Genomic DNA, 22,625 nt, shown 5'->3' with positions numbered 1-22,625 from the left:
AGAACCTGATCATTGACCTGAGTTTCCCCTCCCTCTGTGCACATAGGCACCAGGACCACTGAATCCTGTACCCAAAATACTGTCCCCAACAGAATGGCCAAGTCTCCAAAATCCAGTTCCTCAAGAGCACTGCAGTGCCCAACATGATATACAGGGCTCCATTTTCCTCTGCTGGCAAGTTGCCTCCTGCAACGTAGGCTGGATTTCCTTCTTTTAAAATCTGGAAACAATATAAATGGGAGATAACTTGCAATCCTTAATGCTTTCCATCCTCTTTGCAAAATCTTTTTATAATGCTCAAATAGTTGGCTTCCAGTGATGATATTATAATGATCCTGGGGAGTACTGAGAAACTGAGAGTAAATTCAAGTCAAATACATTTTAGAAAATTAATACAATATCACAGCCCTTATATTGAATAATTTTCATTACAGGATATAATTCTCTTACTGGGGAAGAGCAATAACATGGTGATTGTTGATGTTGCCAGTGCTCTTTTGTATTTCTTTTTCAAATCTGCAATACTTAGGCATTAAATTGTGCTGTTATAGTTGCTCGGCAACCATAACTTCTGCATACGCACCTCCCATGGTTTTGTAGCAACAACAATCTTATGATAACAAGGAGATGGGTATCTTTTTTTGCGATCAAGATTCTTCTTGATATGTAAATTTATGCAACGTTTTTATGTATTATGTATGGAAAAAATTAAAATAATTATTTCATTTGAGTAACAAGCCCTAAGTGTTGATTTCGGTTTTAGAATTGCAGGAATGGACCTGCTGAAAAATTGATACCAATAAACAGAAGAAATCCACTGGCATATAGTAAAACAATTATGTTCTCTTTGGAACACCTGCTATTTACATATTTCAACTGTGAGATACAAAACAGGAGTAGGGAGAGAATTCAGGGTTTGTGGTTTTGAGTTTTGGAGAATAAATGGCTATTTCAGATAAAAAAGAAAAAATCCAGAAAACTAAGAAAAACAGACTCAAAGCAAATTCAGTGCCTGCAGAGCAGGCCAAAGCTAACCTTCTCAAGAGAAACCTGATCCTCCTGGGTACATCTCCAGGACTCAGTGCAGGAGACCACTTTGACATACAATTTCACTTGCAGGTTTTGGAACCTGATAGAAACTTGGGGATCCTCAGAGCAAGAGGCAGATGTACCTGGGTGCTACATGTCCTTACGGAGAGCAAGTACATGTTCTAATGCAGTGGGGAGAGGTTCAAAGGATAAAAACCCCAAACCTCTAAGCTTTTAACAAATGCTTTTGCCTTATGACTCTCTGGGTTGAAGAGGAATTTGCTTGTGGAAATGCTACGGTTATTAGATGTTGTACCTCACCAAGACCTTCTTGAGGAGTCCCAATCCTGAATGGATTTCTACCTGAAATATGTATGCTTACCATTTATATTTTGCCTCACTCAGAGGATGCCTGAGACCCCTTGTACCCAAGTCCATGGCAAGGGGCAATAGCAGAGCTGCTTGGTGCAGGGCTTTTCTAAGGGACAGGGCAGCAGCCCTTAGTGTCATGGCCACCACCAACATCACTGATGGGCTCAGCCCAACACATGTGCCCAGCAAAGTCTCAGCTTTGGTTGTCCAGCCCCAGGGAAACAGGGAGAAGACTGGGACTGTGGCAGAGATCCTGCAGATGAAGGTGTGGGAGAACACAAAACAAACATGAAAGATGTTTCAAACTGTGCAGGACGTTTCTCCAGCACAAGCTGTCCAATTGTCCCATCCACTCATTAAAAACCTTTCCTGATGTGTTCAGACTGCTGAGCATTCACACCCTCCTCCTCCTCTATGGAAACCAGTGGGAGCAGCCCAGTAACTCCAGTGGAAAGCACATGGACAGCAAAAATCTGAAGTGCCTGCAGGTTAGTTCTCATGTTCCATAGGGACAAAATAACCTACATTGAATTGAAATAAGTTAAATGAATTTGCTTGAAAATATTTTTGTGACATTCAATATCTTTCGATCATGGGTATTTTGGTTTTTTGTCTTCAGAATGGTCCTACACTCATAGTACATTTATTTTTATTCTTATCCTCAGTACAAAGAGAATAAAAAACTAAACAAAGACATTATTAGACCATCCTGCAAGAACATCAGTGGACCAAAATAATTCCATTCTTAATTGTTTTAATTAAGGAAGGAGCAAAATTATCTACATTTCCCTTTCAATCACTATAGGGAAAAAATAATTTGACATTGCACACTGAATTTGGATGAATCTGTTATCAGGCAATACCTCTGAATTATCTAAATCACTTAATGTAATAACACAAGTTTAATTCTTTTCAGCTAGAATAGACTCCAACTTTTCACACAAAAACCAAGCGTGGATTTGCTTTATTTTTTCCTTTGACATCCTTTTCTTGTTTGAACCAGATTTCTCCACCACAAACACAATTTAGTTTCTTCTTTCTTGGTGTCTGGGATACAACAGACAAACTCATGTGGCACTGCAGAAGCAGGAACTGCTATGTAGATCAAAGAGGTAATTTTCCCTGGTTTATCTCTCCCTAACCAGGATATCTTCCAACTTCTGGAAAGTCTTGTGAGTACCTGAACATCATGTGTCTTGATTCAGCTGCAAATACTCTAAATTGAGCCTCCTGCTTTGCGGACACTGTTGTTGAGTGCTAACATCCCATACCTGCACAGTACAACCCATGCTGGTCTGACAGCATTTGTATCAAACCATGCTGCTCTAAGAAATGCACTTTTCTACTGCCCTGGGGCCACCACAAAAATTTATCTGCCAACCAGCAAGACTGTAAATAGAAAAAACAAAGAAATCCCCCCGTGCTTCTTTGAGCAATGGCTTTTTTGAGCAATAGAAACAAAACCCCTGCTGATGGCAGCCTCCTGGTCCTCCACCAGGACACTGATGTGCATCATTCCGAGTCACCCGGAAGAAACCTTCCCTTGCCCATCCCACACTGCTAGCCAGGGCTGAAAGTGTTTAGAAAAGCACTTTAACTCGGATGTTCCATCAGAAGTGGCAGTGAATGGAAGCTGCCACATCACTGCAATGCACTAAATATTTCCCCAAGGACATTATGGTCCGGGTTCCAAATATAATTAGGAGAAATTTCAAACACTCCTTTAGATTACGTATACAGTAACATGCAGTACTGACATAACTATAGAGAACATTTCTTAAAGTCTTTAATCATCAAGTCATATTTTGTCTTCTTTAGTTATAGGTCATTTCTTTGACAGAATAAATTATGATTAGCCTCTTAGTTTAAATGTAAAATTTAGCAGAACTATAGTGTCACTGCTCTCTGTGTTCTTTCTTTCAGCATTTCTCTTTCATTAAAGCCGCCTTTGAAATCTTTTACCCTCTACTATATCTGAAGCCCAATGAGGACACTGTAATTTCTGAAACCCTGTCAGTGCTAAAGGAAAATGTGGAGGCTTAGGTTCCCACATCATTTGGGTTTATTCCCTTTTTTTTTTATAGGATATGAAGATCACAGACTTCTGGCATACAACAAGCAGGGAGAAGACAGCCAGAATACAAGATGTGCTGGGAGGTATTCAATGAAAGCTATGAGTTTTCTCAGAGCATAATTCTTCTCTCAATATCCAAGGAACAAGACCAAATACCTCTGTTCTGGAGCCAGGCTGAGAGAACTGGGCTGGGTCAGCCTGGAGAAGAGAAGGCTCCTGAAGGGGAGACCTGAGAGCAGCTCCAGTGCCTGAAGGGGCTGCAGGAAACCTGGAGAGGGGCTTGGGACAAGGGCCTGTAGGGACAGGCCAAGGGGAATGGCTTTAACCTGCCAGAGGGGAGACTGAGATGAGCTCTTAGGCAGAAGCTCTTCCCTGTGAGGGTGCTGAGGCGCTGGCACAGGGTGCCCAGAGAAGCTGTGGCTGCCCCATCCCTGGCAGTGCTCAAGGCCAGGTTGGACACAGGGGCTTGGAGCAAGCTGCTCCAGTGGAAGGGGTCCCTGCCTGTGGCAGGGGTTGGAGCTGGAGGAGCTTTAAGGTCCCTTCCAATTTAAACCATTCTGGGATCCTACGAAATAAAAATAACCATGTTTATTATGGTGCATCTCTTTCTTATCCCCCAAATTTTATCATCAAATATGCTGTATATGTGTGTGGACATACAAAATATTTACTCTGAACAGAGACAATTTATGAAATTCAACAGGCTCAGCCCTTTTGAGCATCATAAGCTTTGCTAGCCAAGCTCATTTATTCATGTACAATTTTCACTCCCCCAGAAACTCTTTTTCTGCTCAATTCTCTTTGCTGCTCATAAGCATTTGCAAAGCTCAAGTGCTATCCGCACACCCCAAATCACGTCACGCATCAAACCCACTCTGTAATCACTCCAATTGTCAAAGTGCAGGAAGAGATGCAGCACCTTCTCGCCTGGGATCATACTGGGAATCAGATGCTCACCAAAGTTAAGACAACATTTGGATCATGCTACCACACTAAACTACATCCAAACTACCACAGATAAGCTCTTTCTCACAGTGTTTTCACAAGACCCTGGGTGCACATTAAGAAGCAAAGTACATTTGTTAAAGATGACACCAGCACCAAAGAAAAAATAATGAGAAAAGTGGGGGAAAAAGGAGAAATCACAACTGCCCAAATATTACATTGCTAAAAACAGCTCCATCTGCTCCTGCAGCTCTATTTTGAGCAACATAATGCCAGTAATAAGAAGGGCCATAATAAAAAGTGCTAGACTTCAAAGGCATTATTTCACTGGGCTGAAACCTCTTATTGCGCAGCCAGTGAGATTGTTTAAGCGCTGAACGTTATGCAGGTTAAATCTCTATAAATATGACTGCAACATGCAAAGAGTACCATAACCATAATGGTTAGCAACTGCCATCCTATGTCCCATAGAAAACTAAAACATTTTATAAGAAACAGGAATTTAAGGTCTTCTGGAGAGGGTGAGGTTATAATGCTGCTGGACCCATACTGTAAACCATGAAAGATTTAATCCTGCTGCAATAATTCCGCTACTCTGATGCAGGGTTTCTTTAAAAAAGTGCATTTGCATTGCAGTGTTCAGAGATGCTCATGATTCTTCTTGATGTATTCCTTCCAAATCAGAGGATTTCCTTTGGTCAGGGGTTAATTTTCAGCTGGGAAAAACTAAAGGAGGTTGCCACTTGGCAGGACAACAGAGCATCCATAGGAAATCTGTGCCATAAATTTGGGAGGTCCATGGAAACTCGGAAATGCAGTTCTAAATCCCTGACTCCACCTCAGAGCCAGAGCAGCATCACAGCTGGGGAAAACTGGCTCAGGGTATACAGAGTCAGGGATCTACAGCTCCCACAAGCCTCCCCTTTCACACCTCCTGAGTGCCTCCAAGTCTCTGCCCCAGAAACCCCCTCCCAAGCAGGATTTCCAGCTCACACAGCCCTGCAATGGGCAGCCCTTGGAAGGAGGGGGTGTCAAAGTCATTAATTATGACCCCCCCATGCCATAAATCTGCAGCAGATTCCATAGAGCCCTTTAGAAAGCTAGGTGTCTAATTCCCATTATCCAAGGCCATTGCATAGAAGAGAAGAAAGAAGCAATTAGAGACTGTAAAGTCCCTCTTAAACAATTCATATAAGAATCCTAAACTTGTTTTGAATGATCAGATCCTGTGGGAAGACTCTTATCTTTTAGAGTTTCTCACATTGTATTTGCAAGGCAAAGCAGCTAGAGCATCGCTTGCTGTTGTACAACATAGCTTGAAACAGTGTACAACAGAGCAGATACAACCTCATATAATTTACAAAGTCCCTTTCATGGTTTTCCATGAATCACGCTGATCACATTAAGAAGAGGGGTGGAGAACTTTGCCTGGAAAAAAGGGCCAGAGGATGAAATTTCCATTGTAAATTCCACAGCAATTTGTAAATAAATATACCTAGTAACTAGTAATTAACATTTTATTAGATAAATGACTCATGCTCCCTAAATTACCATGCATAAATATGCCATTAATATGCAGCAGAACTTATAGTTCAAAGCTATCAGCAATGTAAACATATGTTCACACACTCCATCTCAGTGTACTCATGTATCTACATTCAAGGACTGTCATGCAAATATATCAGTGATTTAGGGGGCTTCAAACTAAACTGGGAAACACTATGGCTTTCAATGGAGCTTAATCTGATGGTGGGATGAATTTGCTTCAGCTCACAAGAAGAGAGGTCCATCACTGTAGAGCTGTTTTGCTCTCTGCCGATTCGCAGTAGGCAGAAAGCCTTGTTTTCTGACTGCTACAGAAATATTGGGCTATTTATTGATAGAAGAAGAATAGAACATTTCATACACTGGTAGCAGCCTGCTTAATCTCAGACAGGGTACATGTAAAAGCAATTAATATTATCAGTAGAACTAACCTCATCCTGTGCGGGTGAAGATATGGAACAACACATGTGCCCTGAAAAGGAAAGCCTCCCTTCCAAAATCCTGCCTAGTGGTATAGGGTCAATGAAATACTTCTGACTTTAACTTAAAGGGAAAGTGTTCTGCCGGAGACTTTAGCTCATTTTCCTACATCCTTGTGTGCCCATAACTCCACAATACCAGAGCTTTTTGCCATCATTACCAAGCCCAGCCATGCTAAGCAGCAAACCAGGGATGCGTTGCTACCTTTTCCCAGATGAAACAAAGCAAAAGCCAGTGCTTTGCCCATGACAATCCAGGACACGGCATCAGAAAGGACAATAGCTTCAGCCAAAGTCAGTCCTTCAGCCACAACACTGTTCAATGCTTTGAGCAGGAATATCTGGTAAAGTATGGCAGACTTCAAAGAGATTTAAAACTACATATAATTACCATTTCTTATTTAGGAATATGTGAAATTCATTTCCTCTATGTGCTTTTCCTCCTTCTCTTTTCCAGGAAATAAACAACAGTGCTCAGCATTTTCCTTTTATCCTGCTGTCAGGGTATCCAAATACGTGACTCACAGGAGATTCTATTAGTACATAAAATATGACACGTGAGAAAAGGTTAACCTGGACACTTTACAATGCAGTTCTTGATTAATTCTCATTTTAGAACAGAACAAAACACAGCAAGTGGTATTAGGGTGACAACCAGATAACAGAAAGCACAAGGGATCAGGAGTACCTTAATGTAAAACTTCCCTCAAAAAGAGCATTTTTACCTACCAACACTTCCACACAGAGTCGAAAGCAACTTGACTTTCTTCAGAAGCAAAACTGCATCTATTTAGATCAGATCTGGGTCCATCCAGGCTGAAAGGGCAGAGAAGGGAGCCTCAGTAACCTGAGGATTGACACCAGCCTTTGCATCCCAGCCAGGCAAGGGAGTCCTGATACTCCCCTCCACTTGCAACCACCCTGAGCCATCCCCAGAGCAAGAACTCACCTGAACATGCATCACTCAGCACCTCCTGCAGCTAGTACTGCTCTTTTATATCCCTTAAACACACTAATAGCTTATTAGAGGTCAAAGAAATCATGACTTGCCTGTTCTTTCCCCTGCAAAGTCTTACCCTCAGCTCTTCACCTGCTAACACGGGGCATTGAGGAGCTGCTTGGTACTTTTCACTCTGCCTCTAATTTAAAGACATAGTTGAACTTAAATGTGTATTTTATTGTTTCCTTGAGCTATGATTAACTTTCTTATCCACTACCACCGAGCACTGATTTTGGCTGACAGGATATTTTGGCACCTAATTCCCTGCCAGGCAGAGGACAAAGGCCCTGTAGTTCAAGGCTGCCTCTGTCTCTTCTCAAGGTACATCTGGTGTGCACGGTATCACTTGCGAAATGGTTTTAAAGGCCACACAGAGTTATGCAGTGTGGGTATGAAACTTTTTGGTTAAATTATCAGACACACTTCACGATTCAATATCCATTCCCATGTACAGAGCATACAAGGAGACTGCCTTTTGCTGCCACAAGTTCCATATTCTTAGAGGAGCTGTACTGAAAAATCAACCTTAAAACTCTCCCAAGAGCTTGTTTTTCAGAAATAGGGAGGAGAAAACCACACCTGAAGTTGTCTCTGTGATTTTTCAAACTAAGCAGGAAATTCTGTAAAGGTGTTCTATGTACAAACAACATAAAATGCATGAAGCCGGGTAGATGTTTTCCATAACAATGCACTGAGAAATGGCATTAAATCTCAGATATTATCCCCAGTTTTATAGAATTGCCCACAGAGACAGACACCAACAGCACTATTAAGTACCAAGAAAGTACCAGGCTTGTTACAGGAGCTTTATGAGAGCCAAGGATCAAATATTTTTTCACAGTTTTATGTGGATAGTTTCATGAAAATTGATCAGGTCTAAAAAGTCACAGTCCAAATGAAGCTAAGGTTAAAGATAATTTATACATGATATTCCTAATTTTATTCTGAGCCCTTTTATTACTATGTAGGCCTTTATGACTTTAAAGAAAATGTCAGTGGCAGCAAATGACATTGTACTGAATAATCTAGTTATGAGGGAAAAGACATTTAAAACTATTCCATATCAGCTTTGCTCTGTTCTGCTGAACTTACAGTTTTATCCCACACAGCTGGGCAAGACTTCTCTCTGTATTTTTAAATCCTCTTCACGGTTGCTTTACAAACCAATGTCTGTTCTTCTCCTCTTTTTAATTCTTTTGAAATTTCATGTTTTTCTCTTTTTTTCCAAGTAATTCGGTTGAATTCAGTCATGACCTCACATGTGCAGGGGTTTATCATCATGTGTGTTGCCATCTCAGCTATGCAACCCAGCCCTGGATGTTTAGGACATGGGGAAATCTGTTCAGTTCCTGATGTTTGTGCCACTTACCTGTCCTTGACAGCAGCTACTGTATTCAGATCAGCTCCACAGCAGGGACATCAACTGGAGACACATTAATGCAACTCCTTAAGTGGACAGCCAAGGTATATATATTGCTGCCTGCACAATGCTGGGAATGGGTTTGAAGGGCATCTTCAGCCCTTCCTCAGAGCAGCCCATTTCCCAGAGGCAGGATTTGGTCCAGCCTCTCATTTTCTTCCTTTTAACCAATCTCCAAATACAAAACAACAACAGTAACAAACCTGCGAAAGATTATGGGTATTTACAGTGTTATTATAGGCCCTGGCTTGATTGTCTGGTGGACAAACATCTGTCTTGTGCCATGTTTGCACTTTTTCTTGTTTCCAACCAGAAAACACGGCATTGGTGCAGAGTGATGTTTCAGACCCTCTGAAGCCACTGTTTGATGCATGGAGCAGGTCTGGAGGGGCATCTTTTCTCAAGAGGTTTCCCAGTGGGATCCAGAGGAGTGCCCAGGCCAGGGTGTAATCTCTACCATGACAAGGTCTCCTCGTGGTGGGACAAGATGTCCTGTCCCCACTGCTTTCCAGGACAAGGTCCCTCATGGTGGGACAACCTGCTGTGATATGAAAGACCTGAATGATGGCCAGGCATGTGCTCCCAAACACTATTGGCACTTACATTACTGACATGACCTAAAAGTACCTAAAATCCAACAGAAAGATTCTCTGAATATTTAGGGATCTCGATGCAAACTGTGTTCCTTGAAGCATTTTGTCTTTGAAGTAGCAGAAGGATGAGCACATAAATGTAGCATAGGTTCAGTTCTGTAACTGTTATAAATGAAGCTTATACATGAACATCAGTCACTGTGTATATTGACTGGAAGGAAACAGTGCTAATAAATTAAAATAAGAGCATTTTCAAGTAGTGTTGGGACTATATTTCAGTTGCTTAAAAAAATCTTTGGTGTTAAAGAGCTTGCTGGGTTTGGGGTCTTTTTTAATGATTTCTTGCACAGAGAAAGGAATTACAGTTCTTATCATTAACAGTCTTTCCAAATTCTGCCACTGTCTGAATCAACACTACCCCTGGTTTTCCAGATGCTTGTTTGAAAAGCAACTGTTATTGCATGTCATAATTGTGTTCATAGCTGAGTAAACACCTTCACAGGTGCAAAAAGATCCAAAGGCTGCATGAGTTGTAAGGCTGAAAATAGCAGAAATTTTATAGCTATGTCACGGTCAAAGAAGATGTAGAAATGAAATACAACGTTTTCCTGTGTCTTAGGTGTAACACTTGATTAGCTCGAAAAGCAGCTAGAGTCTTGTGTCCATGCACAAGATTTAATCAAATATGTAGCCTTGTTTGAAAAGTGATTAAGTAAAAATGTCATTGATTTCTGAAGTAAAGCTGCTCGCTGAGTATTTCAGAGTCACAGACTCCTTCTTCTTGATACTATTTATGTTTTAACTATGCTTCAGCAATGGCCAAATTTAGCTATCAGGGTATAATAATAGCAGAAGTTGTTATGACAAGTGTTTTTTCTAAGTGCAAAAACAAGTCTCGGCTGCAGGACTTGGTTCTCCATGATTTTTTTTTACTGCATTTAGCTTTCCTCATCACTATCTTTCATTAATACTTATTCTAATCTAAATGAGTCCTATGAAGCAAGCTTCTTTTGGGTCCATCAATCGCCCCAGTCTGCAGTGGCTTACTCAAGAAGGAAAGGATTATAGACCTCAAACATGTGGTAGTCTGTCTATGTTACAGCAGATAAAATAGCAATTGAAAGTACCATCTCCTGTTCAGTTCAATACCCTGCAGAGGAAGATACTCACAGAATCAGAACATGGTTTGTGTTGGAAGGGACCTTAAAGCTCCTCCAGCTCCAACCCCTGCCACGGGCAGGGACACCTTCCACTGGAGCAGCTTGCTCCAAGCCCCTGTGTCCAACCTGGCCTTGAGCACTGCCAGGGATGGGGCAGCCACAGCTTCTCTGGGCACCCTGGGCCAGCGTCTCAGCACCCTCACAGGGAAGAGCTTCTGCCTAAGAGCTCAGCTCAGTCTCCCCTCGGGCAGGTTAAAGCCATTCCCCTTGGCCTGTCCCTACAGGCCCTTGTCCAAAGCCCCTCTCCAGGTTTCTTCTAGTCCCCTTAAGATATTGAAAGACTGCGATAAGACTGTGTTTGAACTACTGTGTCCCTTTCAAATGGCTGGAGGATCAGTTCTTGCCAGGGTCAGTAGGTTGGAAGATGCTTTAACAGACCTAGAAATACAGAAATGCAGATCTGACAAGGCAGTCACAGGGCCCTTATTAGGGGACAAAGTATCATAGGAAAAATATGCTTGTACCTAAGGAAAAGGCTGACGATAGGCTGTGATGGAGCTAGTGCTCAGAACTGAAGATATGCAGGAAAAGGAGCTATGTAGGACAAGCCTTTTATTGTGTTTTTAACCACCGTGAGGCTTTTAAGTGATTTAGAATTTCTGTAAAGAAGATTTGTTACAGGAGTGCAAAGAATTACTGTGGATCAGACAAACTGTCCATCCACATCACCAGCCATGACCCCAGTTGCATTTCCAAATACCAGAAGAGCCCCGTGTGGGTCAGGTAGGGAACAATCAGAATGGATGCTCTCTCAACTCCAGTTTGTTGCTCTTTTGGTGAAATAAATGAATAAAAATACAAATTTATTGAATATTTATATGGTAAACAGTATTTTTTTCATAAATCTATCTTCTTAAGTGTGCATCTTTAAAAAAAGTCGTCTCATATTTACTATAATTAGTGATACGCTCAGTAACTGCTTAAATCTATATAAACATGTATTAACCTCTTCATTATTATGCTATTATTTCATCCAAGGATTGTTCAGACGAACAAATGTTTAATATCTTGCTCCATAATGTTGAAGGAATTGTCAAATCCCCCTTTACCTGAACAGGATCTTTTAATATGATTTTTAATGAGACGGAAGATAGCACAGAAACCCTGGAAGGGTCCTGTAGAGATGTTATTGATCTTTGGAGTTAGATCACCTTAATGATTATCTTTCATAGCAGCTGGAATATTTTGTTCCCTGTCTGGTAGAAAGACACATTTGAAGGTTAAATACAGTGGGATGAGCAAACTTTTGGAAAAAAATTATGAATCCATCACCTGGAGGAGGAAGAGAGGATCATTCGCTGCAGAATTCCCCAAAATGCCTCCTTACCCCTGTTCACCAAACACCAGGGAGCACAGACTCAGGGCATAAGGCTGCAAATCAGGGCAAAAATCAAGTCAATTTATTCAGCAGAAGCTGGAACAAACATGAATGCATTTTTTGATCCCCTTTGCAAGACCCTGGCCCTTTGATAGGTAAAACCAGTTCATTCAGTGGAACACCCAGCACATCACTGAAGACTTTCAAATTCATTGTGTAACCTGGTTTCTTTATTTTGAGCAGCACGGTATCCCTTTGCAACAGTGGTGTATCAAGGAGATTTTCCTATACCATAGCAGAGCCTGACAAATCCTTCCAGTGCCTTTCCAGCACCCAGGGCACACTGAGGCTTGGTGCTGTCCCACGATGTTGGCCCTGGCTGAGCATCCTCACAAACATCTGATTTGATATTTTTTTTCCAAGCTGGACTTCGATAACTTTGGAATTGATAATTTTGCCAATTCTTCCTTGGGATCCTTGAGGGCGTGTTGCAAAGAAATCAGCATGAATGGTTTCATAATGATGATTCACATTTTCTTTCCAAAAAACAGTGCATGCCATGCAGCAGGTTGAGGGGGAATACTGCCAATGGGTTTGCATCTAAAGCCTAACCTTCCTTGACCTTTTTTCCCCTCTTTTTAATGTCTCCCAGTATTGACAAGGCCTTTAATTTGTGATCCAAGGCTGCGCCACTTCTCAAGATTAAGCTGCATTAGGGAGTGGGATCTGCTGGTGAGGGAGGATCGGTCCTGGGGCCCTCTCACCTTCTTCCCTGAGCATCCAGGCACGGGCAGCATGTAGCAGCAAAACAGCAACTTATAATTCACCCAACAGATATATTTATTGGGTAAAAGATCCAAAGCACCTGGAGCAGAGTTAAAATAAGGTAAATGCACCGGAGCAGAAAGGGGCTCACATCGTGCTCTGATGTCCCTCACATAGACACAAAGTGCATCCTGAGCATCCTTCCCTCACCGCCCGCTCTGCAGCTTTGGCACAATCTTAGTGTACAGCATGAAGCCCTGTGGGTAGCTCCCACCCAGCCCCAGTATCGGTCCCAGAAGCCACATCTGCAATTCCCCACCAGGCACTGCCTGCAAACACAATTTAACAGAGTTTTGGTTCTCCTCCTAGACCAGGATGAACATACCCCAGGGTGCTCCCAAAAGGCAGAAGGTGGCACTTGCTGCTTTGGGGCCCAGAGCAGCCACATAACAGGATCACAGGGCTGCTGGACAACAGGGACGAAGAGGTCCAGGGGCTGTGTGGGCACAGTGTTTCAAGGAGGGGGCCAGGAGAGGAGCTGGGAGGGGACCAGTGGCAGCTCAGTGCCGCTCAAGGATGCTGCGACAGTGGAGCATCCCTCCAGTGGCCCTTTAAGCCAGATTGAAAGATGCTCTGCATTGCCAGGCTGACAAAAAAGCAGCATTAGCTGAGCTGTGAAACTGGCTCTGTATGTTTAATGTCTCTCAATGGCTGGGGTGGGATAGCACGGCATAAACCGAAAGTCAAGCAGCTGAATCCTTGTGCACTGCTTTGAAAAATTAGGGGCATTTATAATGTCTAATATGTTGCAAGCCAGGATGATTTAACAGATGGTTTAAAAAGAAAATCAGCATGTCAGGCAAGGCCCATTGTGTAGCTCTCTGTAGGTTTCTATAGAATGTGAGAGTGATAAAAAATGTTTTTCTTCTCTATTTCAATACTGAAAGATGTTAAAACTTGAAACCTTGGGGGAAATCACTTAATTACCCTTGTGGTGTCAGTGGTCCAGAGCACTGGGAAATTTCAATTCCCTGCAGAAAGGGGTCAAATAGGGAACAACCAGGACACTTTTTAAACTCTTGTTAATGCCTCATAACCTTTAATGAATAATTTTCAGTATCACGGCCAGGCTAACCTCACACAAAAGACAGTAATATTTACCTCTTCATGGCTCTGCCTTGATTCTGTGCACAAAGAGAAAAATACCAACAACATCTTTGCTTCCATGCAAACAGAATACAGGAGAGGAGATTTGGATTTTTAAGCACCTGTGCTTCCGTTATACACTGATTTATAATTTTAAATTTAGGATACAAAACCAAGTTAACTTTTCTTATTCAAGCCCAAGGAGCAGGGATTTCCCCATATCAGGCATGCAACAATTACCCAGTATTTTTATTTTAGAAAGAAGAGTTAACATTTAAAGTTGCCCTTTAATACTCATTTGGAAACACTGATTGAATAATAAGCCAAGCAGCCCAGTGTATCACATCTCTATTAAATTCTCTTGCCTTTTTTAAGATTAAAAAAAAAAGCCCAACTTTTTTCTTCCTCTAAATGCAAATCTTTCTGTGTAACACTGTGCCTAATCTACTACAACTAATTAATCTGTTTGAGCTGATGAAATGTTACCTCTGCATTTTTTGTTCCTTGTATACAATTATTGTAACAGTGGTGAATAAATCAATATTCCCAATCCAACTGTAAAAAACAATCAAGAAAAGCAGTGCTTCTCAGGGAAAAAACACCAAATAATATTTATTAACTCTGTCTCAATCCACAGCAGAGCCTAATACCATTCAAGCATTTTCTGCAAGTGTAATAAGCAAACTCAAATACATGATGAAAGTGGCACATGCCAATAATTTCACCATTTTACACTGCAGAGTAATTGAAGGATTTAATGAGAAACAAACCAATAAAAATAAATAGACCATGCGAGAGGAGGAGAAACTGATCTAAAATGGAAGTTGCTCCATTGTGAGTTTTAGGAGGTTTTGCATGGTTTGACCAGGAAAAAATGGTGTTGGGACGATTGGCTGTTTATTTCTACTTATTTTACATTTTGCGGTTTGATTTCCAAAGAGGAAAACATCACTCGTTCTATCTATATTTGATTCTGCATCAGTATGCTATCCTTTTGCTGCCACTTCCCACAGACCTGTTATTTTCCTTCTGAATTATATGATGAATAGTGTCTTTCTGCCTGAAGTTAGAAACTGTTTCTGTTGTATTGGTATTTATAAATAACTCTGAGCAGCCCAGCCTTTTAAATAATGGCACAGAGTCCTTCTGCTTTTAGAAATCTCTATAAATCACAGTCCTCATGAAAGGAATTCTGATTACAAACTCCTTTGTCTCAGCAGTGCCCCTAAATTTTAGCTGTGTACAAGCACCTTACTGAAGGATGCCACCAGCACCTGAGCTGGTGCAGAGCACGGACCGTACATGCCTGGACAGGAAGAATATTATGGCCTTACATCTTTTTGATGTCTGTTTTTGGTAAACCAGAGTTGGGGCAAGCTTTCAGTTGGACTGACTTAGAAAAATATTGCAAATAGGTTTTTTATTCTTACAAACATATTGAGCTAAAGAATTTTGGGCCAGGTTGGATGGGGCTTGGAGCAAGCTGCTCTAGTGGAAGGTGTCGCTGCCCATGGCAGGGGTTGGAGCTGGATGAGCTCTAAGGTCCCTTCCAACACAAACAATCCTATGATTCTATGAATTTTGACCTTTGCTTCAGCCCCTCCAAAGCTTGTGCCTCAGTGATAAAAAGAAGGGTGGCAGAACCAACATGGCTCCATCTGAAAGGGATTTTGGCAGGGCACAAATCAGAGATGCTTCCAACTGAGTCAAGGGAAACACTTGGTGAGGGGGAGTTCAGATTCAAAAATAATACCCCAAAACCTCTGGGGGACTAAGGCAAACCTGGGGGTGGTTCATAAAGGCCAGAAAGTGAATGGTTTCTCACTTGCTGTCTCCACCTGAAATATAGACAATTAAAATCTATGTTCACTTTTGAAGACAGTTAAAATCCTGAGAAATATGGACCAGAACAGGCTCCTCACCTACTAAGTGTATGAGACAGGCAAATACAAGCCTGCTAAGCCTGTATATTCAGAGCAATCAGTTTAAATATTGAGCACTGTACACCAGGTAAGAGAAACAATAAAACATAATCTCATCTCTAAAGGGGATTATTTTCAGCTGCGTTGTTTTGATGCTCTTCCTTGCATGCACAGTTGAAAACGTGGACTTGTAATAAGTTATTGCTTTGTGTGGTGCTTTGGGAAAGTGGGAGAGGGCAGGTTCAAAGATCAAGTATGGAGAGGGCTCTCCCTGGACAACTGAGGTCCAATCTCAGTGTACAGGTCAGTGACCCTTTTATAAAATCTTTGAAGTGCTTTCTTGAAGAGTATTGACTGACCAAAGCCTTTTATTTCATATCAAGTTCAAATGTAATGTCTTTATGAGCATAATGCACAAATCAATGCATTAGGACATTCAGATTATTTAGATAGAGCTGAGTGTGCAGCATGCACTGAGGCGTCTTTCAAACCATTGATAGCCTTCAGAGGAATACTGTAACCCACTATGTTGTTTACCAGAAAAGCATTTTACAAAATGCGGTCTGTTAACAAAGTGTTTTCTGAGCTTTTACTTGTCAAGATAACAAGTTTTGCCTAGACAAGGCAACAGGAATTGTTTTATCTGCCCTGGCAAGACGGAGGCTACAAAAATTATAAATCACATATTTCTCTGTCTTCACATCCACGGGTATAATTGCTGCATTGTTGTTATTGTTATTATTATACATTATTATTTATTATTATTATTTTGTGATTATTGTTGCTATTGCCAGTATTATTATTATTGTTATTATTACCAGTATTATTTCAGTAGTGTGGAGGGCATAGACACTTCCACACCCTGTTCTTATAAAGTACAAAAAAATTCTCCGTGCCCCATGAAGTTTATAGTCCCTCTTTTTGCAGCAAATCTAGTCTGTACTACAAGTAAAGTTTAGCCTATGTTACCTTCTATAGAAGCACCAGGAGACAGTGAATAGAAATCTCATTTTCCTGGGGTCCTCTTGCTTCTGCCTGAAGGACACCATGCCTCTTCTCCACCCATGACAACAAACATACATCCCATCCTATTGCAGAGCCAAAACACCCAGCATTCTAGGAACTATCCATGCGGATGTTGTGTTGGTCCCCAGGCTCCATCACTCCAGACTGAACTTCTTGTGCCTGTTTCCTGCTTTCCTGCCCTCCAGACCGGCGGCAGTCCTCATCCCCATGCAGCACAATGTGGCTATGGGCTCTGCAGCTGCTGCAAGGACCAGAGGCAAAGTTCCACCCTAAAGCTCCCTGACTTTGTGCATCCAGGGCAAAACAAAACTGTTTAGAGAAGATGGATTATAGAACAAGAAGTTATTACAGTACAGCACAAGGTCAGTTGTACTTTCAGTGCCAACAAGTTATAAAGGTCTCACATTTTTGGCAGGAACACGTTACTAATGAAATACAAACCATCATGTTAGGAACTTTAATGTTTTTGCAATGTTTTAATGGACGTTACTCGAGGACCAGACTGACTACATGTTCATGGGCTTGCTTCTTGTGCTAAGTGTTTATTTTTCACTATCCCAGTGGGGGAAAAAAAGAGCTGAAATTGCTCTTATGTCAAATTCATGGATGCATAAATGTGTGAGACGGAAGAATTGAGTATTATTCTCACTCCTGTTGTGACTTCTGGCAGTGACAGGGTGGCACAAGGAGCCAGGCTCCATGCAGGTTTCAAACACACACCTTGGACCTGGACTTTAAAATTCTGGCATCCTCAGCCTTGCTTCTCCTTTTTTCCCAGGTGATTTCTAAGGAGCCCTGGCTGGGGAATGATCAACCCCACCGCAGACTCCAGCCCTTTCAACATGGAAAGGGAAATTGCTTTTCGTGGTGCAAAACCCATAGGAAAACTTGTCTCAGGAACTGGGGGAGCAGGGACAGCATAGTAGAGAGCAGGGTGGACGCAGCATATTTCTTCATTCTTTGGCAGACAAAAGTTTAATGCAAAATACATTGCATTAAAGCAGTTATAGAACTTGAACACTGCCGGGGAGGGACAGCCACATCCAACGTACAATAAATAATGTACATGCAAATATCCACAGGAATATTCCCCATACCAATGAATGTGTGTTTGCCACAGGTACAGCTACTGCCGGTCTAGATAGGAAACATCCAAATGCAGCACCCCAGCCAAGGATTCAGTTTGCCAAAAGAGTTAATAACAGCACTGACACACAGTTCCACACCACTCACAGACTTCTAGGCATGCCATAACATGCCCTTATTATGCTCCATCAAAGACATTAGCAGAAAAGTCAAAGTAGAAAACAAAAGCTGTTAAAATCTTAAGCAGATTCTGATACAAGCGGTGCTTCATCGGTGTTTCAGAACCCCAATCATGACAAGTATCTCAGTGTTGGTAAGGACTTGACTCATCCCACCACTAATTAAACAAGTCATTTCCAAAATGCTGGGAGAGATGCCTGTGAGCAGAGCAGGGTGGGATTTCAGGCAGAAACTGGCTGCCAACTGCTAAAGCAACATCTAACCCAGCACACTTATCGCCATCCCCATGGAACACAGTACAGCCCCTTCCCGAGCACCTACCAAAGCTTCCCACACCCTGTCAGGCCCCAAAAATCTCAAATCAGAGTTCAGAAATAGGAGTTTCTGGAGATAAACCAGCAAAAAAACATGGAAATCCCGTCATCCTTCCCCACCATCCCTCCAGAGCATCACTGCTCATGGATGTTGGTGTCAGGGCTGCCTGACTTCCGAACCCAGAGGAAGCTGGCAGAGTGCTACAGGAATATTGTTATCCTACAATCTGCCCTGTGATTGGCTCGCCAGTTTGTATTTTCGTTACACAAGGTGTATTTTTATTGTGAGTCTCCAACAGAAAATTGATGGAGTTTTCAGGTTGTCTGGATAAATAAACATGAGGAACATGAACGTGTCACACAGTGGAAGTACACACCGTGTTTGGGTCTGGTGTTGCAGCATTGCCTTTTGTTTGCTTGGTTTTTTATCACTGGAAATTATAAGGTAGGTATTTCCACTGCCTTAGCTGTCAGCCAATCCATGTAAATTCCTGCTATTATAGGGAAAAGAAGAAGTATCCTTTCATTACCAACCAGAATTTCATTTCTGGCCTCGACTGCATCCTTGCATAAACCTCCTTCAGGAGTGCCAGGACAAATAAGTGTGCTGCATCTCTTGAATGCTCATTTTCCAGCCATACCAAGGAAGATTGGCGGGTTTGTTGCGTGGTTCCAGCGTAATTAGTCCTTTTTAATGAAATGGACCCTGGATATATTCCACTGTGGAGCTTCAATAATAGAATTTAAGTGAAAGTAATTTCAAAGTGCAACAGTAGTTTACATATTAGTTATTGTATAAAGGGAAAAAAAATGCTCTGCTGTTCTAGGTTAAATGCAATTAACATCCAGGCCTTCTGCAAGCCCCCTGGGACAGAATGATTGGTTTGGCAGGTTATTTCTCAGATTTTGATAAAAAGAAAGAGAAACCCTACATTATTTTAGCTATATACCCCTGCTGAAAATATTACAGCACTCTCTAGACTCAAGACCTCCAAGCAACTTAGCAGAACACATACATAACTCCAGAATTTTGACGAATTAACTATTACTCGGAAGCACAATTACCACTTGAGCTGTTGCCTGTGTAATATTGAAGATAAATAGAACTCTGCAAGTCCAAGTAGACGTCAGTTCCTTTCTATTTAGCATTCACTGTGAGAGGGGTGGAAAGAGTTTTCTGTTTGATTTCAGAAAAACACAGCATCCAGAACCTTGATGTTGGAACAAACACTGTGATAATTACAGAATAACATGTTCACTACCTCTCCTTATTTCATATAGCTGTATTCTACCTGCAAAGGAAAATGTGGGTTTATGAGAAACACACCAAATGCTAGCATAGAATTGCTGTGAGACTGTTCAAATGTACCAGGAAGGATTTTTTCCTTTTAATATTATATTTCTCTGTCCCTAGTAGGCACATTTTTAAAAGGCAATTTATTTTCTCATTTGAAATGTGAAGCCTTTCACTCCCAATTGTTTATTCAAATTCTACTTCTGAGCTTATCAGGAATAAAATCTAACCCCTGTAGCATCTGCTAGCTCAGTGTAGTATCATAGTATCATGTATCATGTAGTAGGGTCAGTGGGGTCTTCTTGCAAAGGACCTCACAAAAATTTGCTCATTCTTAGTTGCATAGGAATGCTTAAATCAAATCCCACTATTTTAATGTTTCTATAGGGAGAAAAAAAGATGCAGTTCAGGCCAAACACAAACCTCTGGCTGATCTGTATTGTTTTCATTTCTTTCAGACACTTTCTAAATGTAGACGGTCCTTCACAGGCTGTTAAACACAACCTCTGGCTTGGGAAGTCCCCAAGTTGCAGAGTGTTGGAGACAGGAAAACAGACAAGGAAAGTCTCACTGTAGGTCCCCCCATTAATTCATCCTTATGCACCAGCTATTAGTCAGTGAGACCAGGTATTGGAGCAGGGGGTTATTAATACAGCCCACAACAGCTATTCCTACACCATAGCCAGAGCATTTTACCTTTAAGAAATTGCAGCATAACTGTGTTTAAAACCTACTACAGTTAATAGAAATATTCTCATTGACTTCAGTGAGCTCTGGACCACTCTATCAGATGTGTCTTTTCACCTTGACCTTCAGTCACGCAAAAAATTCAGATTTCTAGCAAAAGTTAGTCATCTAAAACATAAAGAGAAGTAAATGACTCCACAGCACAATTAATTGAATCATTAAAGACATGGATAAAACACCCCCTTCCCCCCATCAGCTGCAGAAATACCTTGGATGTGAAGCCTAAAATAGATGCCCAGCTCTTTGAAGGCTGCAAGAAATGAGATGGCTCCCATCCCTGGTGGCACAGTGGGAGACAGTGACAATAAAGGGAACTTTATCAGTCCAAATTAAAAAGAATACATGCCAAAAGGGTGAAGAGAGGTGCATACAGACCCAGAAAATCCTCCAGAAACATCGAATGTAGCATTTGTGTTTGGAGCAGTTTTAGGTGCAGCCTAAGTTATTCCAAGCCTCCAGCTTATTTTACCCCTGTTTTGGCAGGCCTGCTGTGTTGGTTTTCTTTATCTCTTAGTGCCTGAACACTGGGACAGAGGCAGCTGTGACCTGCACACTGGACATCATCACCATAAACCAGTGTCCCATGTTCTGCTGATCTCAGGTGGCCTGGTCCAAAACCTCCATATGCCATCACACATCTCAAGCTGCTGAGTTTCCTCAGGAAATACTATTCAAGGGCTTGTTTATTTTGCTATTATGAGTGTGTTTTGCTACAAGAAATTACACTTAATTATGTTGTAATATTTTCAGAACTGTTAATATTAATGTGTTGAAAATAATTTTTACTTAATTTTTACTGGGTGTTCTTGTATAATTGATAGGGAATTTGTTATTAAATCTTTTATTTGACTGATTACTTAATCATTCCCACATGGTTATTGAAGACAATCTTACATATAATTAATTTCACTAATAGAGACTCCCCATGTTTTCCTTCCTAGGCCAGTGTCTGCATGGTTATCATGTAATTTAAGGCTTTCCTGGGGCAGCTTTAAATTATGCACATATTTGTATTAATTATATATGGCCAGATTCTGCTACCTTGTATATAATGGCAAACACCCCCTCCTGTAAGTAGCTCCTCTGAAATCAATAGAGCTCCTTGCCATTGGATCAGTGGGATAAAAAGTGGTGGAAAACGAGCGCAAATCTGAAGAGGGAAAGAATTTAAGTTAGCTGCTTTCATTCACTTTCCACCAGAGCAGGCCTCCCTGGATATCTCCTGCCCTCTCCCTTTCATCACAGCTAATCCAAACAGACGGGTTCATCCGCTACACCACCATTTCGGGATCAGAAATATGACAGCACGGAAGCGCCAAGGCACGGGGAAGGGAGCACTCTCCTTTACCACCTATGAAATGCAAAGATATAGGGCATAGAGTGAGTAACAAAGGACCACGGGCCATGTGTGCAAATGTGATAGGGAACAAATTATGTTCAACGTCATGAGAAAGCACTGAGTTATCAATCAGGTGACATGCCAAATCCTTGACAGGATGCTAAGTAATGCACCTGATGCCAATTATTGACTCCCAATGACAAATTGGGTTTGCATATTGCATATTTTCCCCCAGACTGAAACACTGAGGCAGTTCAAATAACAGCTAACTACAGTGTTGTACTTGTGAGGGAAAATGGAAAGAGCATGTGAGAGACACAGTCCCGAGGAATTAACATGAGCAGCATCACCCCAGCCAGCTGTAATTTGCATTCTGATGACAGCAGCAGCAGCAGGGTCTGCAAAACCTCAGGACTCCACTGAAACCAAGAAACCACGACTGGCTGTGGGACAAGGCTGCTCAGGGGTCCCCAGGAACCTTCAGAGGGGAGCAGAGCAGGGTCAGTGCCTCACAAGCCAGGCCTTGCCCCTATATCTGGGATCTACCTGCACTGAGAGCACCCTCTGACAGATTTCTAGCATGCCACTTCGCCATTTACATCCTCTACTCAGGTATGCCTATCGAAACCAGCTGCCCTGATGATGTTTGGTGATGTTGACTCTGTTTGAAGAGCTATCCAGTGTAGTGCAAAGCTTTTCTTCAACGAGACATGAAACTTGCTAATGTCCCTTTAAAGGACCTGCTTAAATTCCTCCTCCTAAGCATGCTTTCAGCCACAGCAAAATTCAGTCTCGGTGCTTATGATACATG

This window comes from Psittacula echo, assembly GCF_963264785.1.
Source record: "Psittacula echo genome assembly, chromosome: 6".
NCBI classification, from domain to species: Eukaryota; Metazoa; Chordata; class Aves; order Psittaciformes; family Psittacidae; genus Psittacula; species Psittacula echo.
Note: the sequence above shows the minus strand (reverse complement) of the source record.